This window comes from Phyllobates terribilis, unplaced genomic scaffold, assembly GCF_046119375.1.
Source record: "Phyllobates terribilis strain yellow unplaced genomic scaffold, ASM4611937v1 Scaffold_12__6_contigs__length_324123572, whole genome shotgun sequence".
Classification (NCBI taxonomy): Eukaryota; Metazoa; Chordata; class Amphibia; order Anura; family Dendrobatidae; genus Phyllobates; species Phyllobates terribilis.
Genome location: NW_027362772.1, coordinates 43,960,328 through 43,970,315, shown reverse-complemented (window position 1 = coordinate 43,970,315; position 9,988 = coordinate 43,960,328). Strand labels below are relative to the sequence as shown.

At 40.5% G+C, this 9,988-nt stretch overlaps 1 pseudogene; it reads left to right on the top strand.

Moving 5' to 3' along the window:
• The first annotated feature begins 571 nt into the window (after positions 1-571).
• LOC141171685 (chemerin-like receptor 1) lies at positions 572-4,651 on the top strand (annotated as a pseudogene).
• Positions 4,652-9,988: the final 5,337 nt, after the last annotated feature.

Below are 9,988 nucleotides of genomic sequence, written 5' to 3'. Positions count from 1 at the left end.
CAGAAGTTTGACAGAAAGACATTAGACCACACAAAAAACATTAAAAGCATTTAAAAAGGAAAGCAAAACCTTCCTAAACATTTTGCATACCTTGTGCAAACCTCCATGGCAGTCATGCATTCCTCTTTTCAGCAGGATGATGCTTTTTGTCACATTGCAAAAATTGTTTAGGAATAGTGAAACATGACTAAGATATAAAGGTAGTAGAAGAAATATGGTGGGCATCCACCGATCAAAACAAATTTCGTGCTACGTGGTTGAGGATACTGAATATAATGTATGGATACCACAGCACAGAGATATTTTTAAGTGGAGCAAATGTGATTTATTGATGCAGTGAAGGATATCTGTACATGATAAAAGCCAATGTTTCAGACTGACACGTTGGCCTTTTTCATGTACAGATATCCTTTGCTGAATCAATGAATCACGTTTTCTCTACTTAAAAATATCTCTGGGCCATGGTATTCATATATTATAAGAAATTAAGGTGATGACCCAACCTCCAGGTTCCCCAGATCTCAATCTGATCGAGAATTAGTGGGATGCACTGGAAAAACAAGTCAGATCCATGGATGCCGAAACCAAGCTACTTATAGAACTCAAAGAATCTGTTACCGACATCCTTGTGTCAGATAGAACAGGACAACTTCAGAGGGTTTGTGCAGTTCATGTTTTTATAGATCAAAGCTGCTTTGATATTTCTAAGGTAACTTGCACAATACTAGCCAAATGGTTACAACATTATAGTATCTACTTTGGATGATCAAAACATTACCAAAACTGTACATACTGAACAGTAACTAACCACAAAGAGGAAACAAAACAAGCATGAAGAAAAGATAAGAATTATAAAGGATGTTAAATATGAAAATAAATGCATAAAATAAGTTATCCTTAAAGATTAAGGAAGCTAAATATCAGATAGCAGACGTGAGAGCAAAAAGTAAATTGGCACACAAGAGACAGAAGCAGATCGTCTCAGTGTTTTGCTTTTTGGGAATCATCGGAAACGGTCTTGTCATCTGGTTCGGCTTCTTCAGGATGAAGAGGACAGTCAATGTCGTGTGGTTCCTCAACTTGGCCATCGCTGATTTCTCCTTTGCCTTAATTTTTCCCGTGTACATTGCACAATTTGCATTATCTAAGTTGTCTATTTATTTCTGCAGCTTAATCACATTGATGTCGTCTTCCAATATGTTGGTCAGTGTCCTCCAGCTCATGGTCATCAGTGTAGACCGATGCATTTGTGTCGTGTTCCTGGTTTGGTGTCAAAATCACCGAAGACCAAGATTGGCTTTCATCTTTGTCCTGATTATTTGGATAATTTCATTTGCTCAGGTTGTACCACTCTTACAATATGTAGACACTTTTAATATTCATAACAGAGCAATATGCAGCTTCACCTTAGATAGATCTAGGTCGTTAAAACTTTAATTTTTGCAGTTTATCTTCTTCTTCCTTCTACTTTTTATCATCATTGTCTCCTGTTACATTGTGATTTTTTGGCGCTTAAGAAGGAAACGCATTTTGGCATCTTATAAGCCCTTTAAAACCAGTGTGGCCATCATCATTGCTTTCTTTGTCTACTGGTTTCCTCATAATTTGACTTCACTTCTTCTTCCATTTGGAATCGGTAATGTTTTTGCATCTTTCATTGCTTTGATCCTGCTAATGATGAGTACAATTATTAATCCCATTCTCTACATTTTAATTGGTCATGATTTTAAGGAAAAATGTTGTGGCTCAATGCAGACTATGTTTGAGAAGGCATTTCTAGAAGATGAGAAGGCAGAGTTTGAGGAGCAAGAAAGATAAATCGCGCTTCCGAGGTAAGAAGAAGTCATAGCATAAACTACACTGTGACTTTGGATCAACTATAGAATTCTAAGTTGTAATTAAAGGTATTTTATTTTTCTTCCTTTCTTTTTTTTTTTTGCTTATGGCTTTTTATTGTGGATTTACCAGAAATAAGGAAAGCTTGATCATATATCTTCAATGACACGGTGACCTAAGAAAGACAATCTCACTATATGATAAGACTTGTCAACATGCGTAAAGATTATTATATATACTTTGACTTATATACAGACAATCACATTAATCCTTTCCCAATGAAGCCAATTTTCATTTTTCCGCTTTCACTTTTTAATCCCCTTTTTCCAAGAGCCATAGCTTTATTTATTTTTCTGTCCTCATAGACGAGTAAGGTTGTGTGCCCACTATGCGTTTTTTAAGCGTTTCCGCAGCGGCAATTCCGCTGCAGAAATGTTTAAAAAAACGCTTGGTATAAGGTCTGCCATGTTCCCCAATAATAAACCGCATGTGCTGTGCACATGCTTCAGAAATTTCCGCTGCGGATTATCATTGCGGAAAAAAACGCAGCACTACCAATGATTTTGTAGAAGCGCTGCGTTTTCGCCGCCATTGACTTGCATTGGAACACATGGATTACGCATCACTGCATCTGTACATGCGGAATCCATGCATTTCAAAGTGAGGATGGTACCCGGGTGTGGAGGAGAGGAGACTCTCCTCCGGACCCGGGTACCATAGTACCTGTAAAAAAAAAGAATAAAATAAATATTATATTTACCTTCTGATGGCCCCCGGAGTCCTTCTCTGTGCTTGCCGGCAGCTTGCGGTGGACTGAAGGACCTGCGCTGACGTCATTTAGTCATGTGATGGGTCACGCTACTGCTGACGTTGGCAGGTCCCTAAATCTACCGTGAGCTGCCGGCAAGCACAGAGAAGGAGTGCGAGGGTCATCGGAAGGTAAGTATAGATTTATTTTTTATTTTTTAACATTCTTTCGGTCACACTATATAAATCCATGCCGGTTGCATGGATTTATATAGTGTGACCAAGTTGTCAAGCACTTTCCAAGTGATGCTAAAATCGCTTGGAAAGCGCTTGACAACCCGCATGCGGAAATGCATGAGAAGAACGCTTCACATCAGCATGTCCCTGGCAGGAAAAACGCTCAGGAAATATCCGGAGCATTTCTGCATCGTGGGCAGATGGCCTAAAAGGACTTATTTTTGTTGGGCAAGTTGTACTTTTGAATGACACCATTCTTTTTACTAAACAATGTACTGGAAAATTAGAAAAATAAATTTCCAAATAAGGTGAAGTTGTAAAAATAAATGCTTTTTTGTTCTTTGGGGATTTTGCTTTTATGATGTTAATTGTGTGATAAAAATTACCCGACAAAATGTTTCTGATTCCACTGATAAATAAAATTATGGTAACACCAAACTGGACAAGTTTTTTTTTAAATATTTTAGTTGTGAAAAAAGATTCAAAAACTTGTAAAAAAATTAGGATTTTTTAAGCCATTTTTCAAACTATGGAGCTTTGTGAGGATTTGTTATTTGTGCCCTGAAATGACATTTTTCTGGATTCCATTTTTGGAATAATAGGACATTGTCTTACCACATTTTTGCAGCATTGCTGCCAAAAATATAACCCAATTTTGGTGTTTTGAATATTTTTTTTTCTTTTCTTTGTTTAACGTTAGGGTTATTTTATTTTATATTTTGGTAGACTGGACTTTTATGAATGTGGCGATACCAAATAAGATATTTTTTAATATTCTTTGTTTTATATTTTTATTGCTAATGTGAAAAATGAGGGTGAGTCCAATTTTTATTTTTTTAAAAACTTCTTTTACCTTTTATTTCATTTACTAGTCTCGTAAGGGTTCTTAAACCTGTGATTGGCCAATTGCTTACACTATATAAGGCAATTTTTCAGCATTGCTGTACATAATTTAGATAATCCACAGTCTTCCTTGAATTCCATTCACAGTCTGATTTTCAATTGAGGCACCATAAGGCCACATTCATACTTACATCAGTATTTGGAAGCCAAAACAGGGAGAAGAACAATTAGAGGAAAAGTATAATAGAATCACGTCATCACTTTTGCATTTTTCACCCACTCCTGGTTTTGGCTTACAAATTACTAATGTAAAATACTAAGCAAATTATGTTAATATTAAGGAATAAGGTTTTAAGCAGACCCTTGGTTGCTATAGCAACCCATCAGCAAACTCAATCATGTCCCAGGGGCCGTTTAATGCATGGAACAATATGCCCTCTAAGCTGTACTTTTTAGCTGCCACTGTTAGCATTTGGTCACTTTTGAGGCATTTCTTTAAAAAGACCCACCAAACCAAAAGATGCAGCTCCAAATTTTTGATGGAAAAGATGAAAAAAAGATTTTTTATAAGATGGGGGTCCGTCTTATAGTCTGAATTTAAGTGGTGGCATTGGAGCAGGGTCACAGGAGGCATGGTCCCTTCCTCAGGAGGCTGGCGGTGGCAGAATTGACGCAATGCAGCGGGCCCTGGATGGGGGGAGGGGGTATTCCAGTGGTGGGATGCTGAGAGTCTGGTGACGGCGGTGAAGTAGAGCAGAGTCTGTTGCATTGAGCAGGGTCCCTTCCTCAGGAACCTGCCGGCAGTGGCAGAAGTGTAAGTGTGGTGATGCTGCGTGCCTGTTGTTGGTGGTGAGCAGAGAGGAGTGCATCATTGCTTTCCTGGCAGCCATTTTCCTGAAGCCATGATCCTCATGTGCTCAGATGTAGATCTCAGCCCAGCCAAGATATCAATCTGCACATGTGTCAGCTCTGGAAGCCATTTTCCTGAAGCTATGGGCGACCCACGCCTTCTGGAAAATGACCACCAGGAAAGAAATGATGCACTCTGCTCTGCTCACCGATGACACATCACCATACTTCTGCAGCTGCCTGGTTCCTGAGGAAGGGACCCTGCTCCACCTCCTCCGTAACCCCCGGTATGCCTGCATTCGAGCTATAAGACGCACCCCCCATTTTCTTCCCAAATTTTGGGGGGGGGGGGGCGTCTCATATTTCGAAAAATACGGTAAAGTATTTTATACACTAAAGATCATTTTTGTAACTTGGTTTTATTAAAAATGTAGCACCTTTGACTTTTACAGGTTCTTTGTCTCTCTGCACAACTTTTGGTGCAGAGTTAGCCAACCGATTATCCAATAGGTTTAAAACTGTTTTTTTTATTTAGTTCTTCTCAGCTGATTCATGACCACATCAAAGTTCGGCACAACTTTTATTTAGCCTTTAGTAAAAAATCAACTAAGGGGAGTTCATTAAAATGCTATGAATTTCTCGCCACACAAGCTCACGGATGGGATCTCACTTTACTCTTTCTGTAGTCAGTAATGTGCAGGGAATCAAAGAGAATGTAAAAGTCAAACGAGCAAGATATTTAATTGATCCTCATAGCAAAATAAGTTTTAGCCCAGAATACAGGCTTTTAGTTAAAAAAAAAATAAACCTTCAATGTTGTCAATAAAAGTTTGATAGTTTCCTCACTTTGGCAATATAGCATCGGCCAAAAAAAATGTTTATTGTGCCATGAATATTCACTTGAGTGAAAGAAGATTTGCACACATTTTGCATACTTTGACCACTCCAATGCAAATAGAATGAGGAGTCAAGCTTGCCAACTGTGTAGGCACACTACATTATCATTATAGGTTTGGTGTACACTTATTATATTCAAGTAGTGATAAAGAAGTAATGAAAAAAATCTATCAGATAAATAGAAAAAAATAGCACAAAAATTATAACATAACCAAAAACTCATAAAAATTAGAGTTGATCAAAAAGATTTTCAGGACCCAGGTCTAGAAACCACGTCAATCAGGAGCCCTATGAACCTCCTTCTATCTAGAGTATCCTTGACACCCCTTCTGATTATTAATTCTGGCATGACATCACTTTTACAGTGCAACACACATGACGTTGTGTCAGACCTACTAATCTGAAGAGGCAGTGTTATTGCCGGCAGGTAGGAATAGGGCATGATATGTTCGAAATGTTGTTGATGGATCTGTTGGAAATGCTGTTGATTTTATTGATTGATCTGTTGGAATCTGTTGTTGATGGAAATGGACTGCAAACGTGACATCTTTACCAGCGTCCTGCAAATATTTATGGTTGACTCTAATAATTACACAGATCTGACATATTCTGCAAATACACTCTAAATGGCTAAAATAGAAATAATTCCTTAATGCTCACTACAAAAGAAAAAGCTAGAATAGATGGCGTTTCGCAGTTCTCCAGGGCTGCAGCTTGAGACCTGATAGTGTGCACTTGCTGACACCTCTCCCCCACTGAAAACAGCTAGAAAGTCACTTAAGTATCAGAACTGGAAAATGGAACAATGAAAGAAGTCAGCCTAGTCAGCATGATGCATAAACTGGATGGCTGTGTGCATATGCATCGGTATGGACAGATGACAAGGCAGGTCCGGGTTATGCTCAGCTGGGAAATATTGAGTCCTGGCATTCATGTGAATGTAACTTTGACTTACATTACCTTTCTAAACATTGTACATAGCATGGCATGTACACAACTCCATTGGCAGTGATATACACTAACTGCATGCCCCTTTTCAGAAGGAAGATGCTTCTGCCACATTGCAAAAATTGTTCAGAAATAGGAAAACATGACTAGGAGATAAAGGTGATTACTAGTGATGAGCGAGCATGCTCACTACTGCTCGGTGCTCGCCCAAGCATCTCACTGCTCGAGATGCTCTGCGCATGCCGAGTATTTCCGGGGTTGCTCGGCAGGAGCTTGGGTCTCCTCCCTGTATGTTTGGCGCTCTTTACAAAGCCAATGAACATGCAGGGATTGCCTGCCACTCACTGTAATGCCGTAGCCATGTTGGTTGTGGCATTACAGTGATTGGCTGGCCGCACAGCGTCATCAAGTCTACATCAGACCTGGCGCTGCCATGCTCGTCACAGTCACTCCGGAATCAGGCAGTGTAGGAAGAGGTTCTGCTGAGCTAGGGAGAGATTTGCTTGTTTCTAGTTAGTGTAGGTGTACCAAACTATATTAGAGACACATATCCATCTAAACAAACAGTCCTTATGGGGACTAATCCATCTGCAGAGATATCAGGCAGGCAGAGTATATAGGCAGGCAGGCAGGGTATATTAATTGATCCCCGACCACCCCCTGTCCATATTAAAGTGATCCCCCTGACCACATTTAACTGATTGACCCCCCCAGCCCATAATCGATTGATCCCCCTTGTCCTATATAATAGATTCCCCTTGTCCACTTTTACTGATCCCCAGTCCCTATCTATTTGCCTTATCCCCCACCATATTTAATTAACCCCTGTCCATAATTAATTGATCGATTTCCCAGTCCACAATTAATTATTTCCCCAGTCCATATTTATTGATATTATTGATACTTATTGATCCCCAGTCCTTAGTTAATTGACTCACCGTCCATACCTATTTATTTGCTTTACCCCTTATCCTATTTAACTAACCCCCCGACCATAATTAATTGATTGATTCCCTAGACCACAATTAATTTTTTCCCCAGTCCATACTTATTGATCCCCAGTCCATAGTTAATTGACACACCGTCCATACTTAATTAATCCACCTGACCACTCAGCTGATATCCCCGTCCATACTTAATTGATACTTAATTGATCCCCCGTCCATGCTTAACTGATCCTGCGCCGATATCTAATCAATACACTTGAACATCCCTAATTGATCCCCGTCCATACACCTATATATAAATAATTGTGTTTTGTACTTGTACATATATACTGACTGTATCCCCATATTTAGAATGACGTCCATGTTGGCCGGAGCCGTGCAGTGTACATCTTGCGCAATGTATGCATTCCCTGAGCTGCCGCTCAGGGATCCATACTTCTGCGAGAGATGTGAGCATATTGTGCACTTGGAAGCCCAAATCCTGGATCTAAGTGCTCAGATAGCGGTACTGAGGAGCATCGACAACATGGAACGGAGTTTGCTGCTCACCGAGCAGACACTCAATGGGTCAACACTGGGGGTGGAGCAGAGTGGGGAAGTGCAGGCTGAACAGACAGGGAGCTGTGTAACAGTTAGAAGGGATAGAGGGAAGAAGTATAGGAAGGTTGGTTCAGAACCGGCATTATTGGAGCACGACAGATCCTCTGACCGCCGGGGGAGTGTATGCTCCAGTAATGAGGGGGAGGAGGGAAGTGTAAGGCAGGCTAGACAGGTCCTGGTAGTGGGTGACTCTATTATTAGGGGGACAGACAGGGCAATCTGTCACAAAGACTGGGATCGCCGAACGGTGTGCTGCCTCCCTGGCACTCGAGTCCGGCACATCGTGGATCGGGTTGACAGGTTACTGGGAGGGGCTAGCGATGACCCAGTGGTCATGGTCCACATTGGCACCAATGACAAAGTGAGTGGTAGATGGAGGGTCATTAAAAATGATTTCAGAGAGCCACACAGGAGCTCCAACGGGAGGTTAGGGAGGTGAATAAGTGGCTAAAGAGTTGGTGTAAGGAAGAAGGGTTTGGGTTCATGGAGAACTGGGCCGACTTCGCGGTCGGCTACAGGCTCTACCGTAGGGACGGGCTGCACCACAATGGGGAGGGTGCAGTCGTGCTGGGGAAGAAGATGGCTAATTTGTTGGAGGAGTATTTAAACTAGAGACGGGGGGGGGGAGCCAAGGAAATAGGTGGGACGTGAGGCAAGCAAGGGGGAAGGGGATAAGTGAATATAATGAGGGTGGAGAGGGGGGTGGGGATAGCACAGTTAGATCATTAGAGAAGAGTAGGATGCTAAATAACCCCAAAATTTTATCTGGCATGCTGACCAACGCAAGAAGCCTGACCAATAAGGCGGATGAGCTACGGGCGCTTATATCGGAGGAGAGGTATGACATCGTAGGTATAACAGAGACTTGGCTAGACGATAGCTACGACTGGGCGGTAAATTTATTAGATTATAGTTTATTTAGAAGGGACCAGAAACAGGGGAAAGGCGGAGGAGTCTGCTTATATGTAAAGTCATGTCTAAAGCCCAGACTAAGGGAAGATATAGGAGAGGGAGAAGAGGGGGTCGAGTCCATGTGGGTTGAGATAGAGGGAACTAAAAATAATAATAAAATATTACTGGGGGTCTGCTATAAGCCGCCCAATATAACAGAGGAGAATGAGAAACTGCTATTAGGACAAATAGACAAAGTAGCAAAACATAATGAAGTGATTGTAATGGGGGATTTCAACTACCCGGATATTGACTGGGAAACTGAAACCTGTAGATCTCAGAAAGGAAAAAGGTTCTTGACAAATGTTAAGGATAATTATCTCTCCCAACTAGTGCAGGAACCAACGAGAGAGAAGGCCGTGTTGGACTTAATATTGACTAATAGGCCTGATAGAATAACTGAGGTACAGATAGGGGGGCACCTAGGTAATAGCGATCATAATATTATCAATTTCAAAATGCCCTTCAGTAGGGTTATCAATAAGGGAACAACTAAAACATTAAACTTTAGGAGGGCGAAGTTTGACCAGCTGAAAGAAAGCCTTCAACTTATAGACTGGGACAAAGTTCTTAATCAACGGAATACGAATAGTAAATGGGAAACCTTCAAAATAATTCTGAATAATCAGTGCGAGAGGTATATACCATATGGGAATAAAAGGGCCAGAAACAAGAGGAAACCAATATGGTTGAATAAGAACGTAAAAGGGGCGTTAAATAGCAAAAAAGAGGCATTCAAGAGATTAAAAAAGGAAAACAGCAAGGAGGCACTAATGTGTTACAAGGAAATAAAGAGAACCTGCAAAAAACAAATAAAAATAGCAAAGGAGGAAACAGAGAGACGTATTGCTAGGGAAAGTAGATCAAATCCTAAACTATTCTTTACGTATATAAATAGTAAAAGGATTAAATCGGATAATATTGGACCGATAAAAAGTGATGAAGGCAAAATCATAGAGAAAGATGAGGATAAAGCTAATCTATTAAATAAATTTTTTTCGTCAACTTTCACAAAGGAAAAAGAACTAACAGGCGAAATGAGAAGGGACAAGCTTAATCCTCCACTAAGTATGACAAATCTAACCCAAGCTGGGGTACAGAAACGCCTCAGTAACATTAAAATAAACAAATCA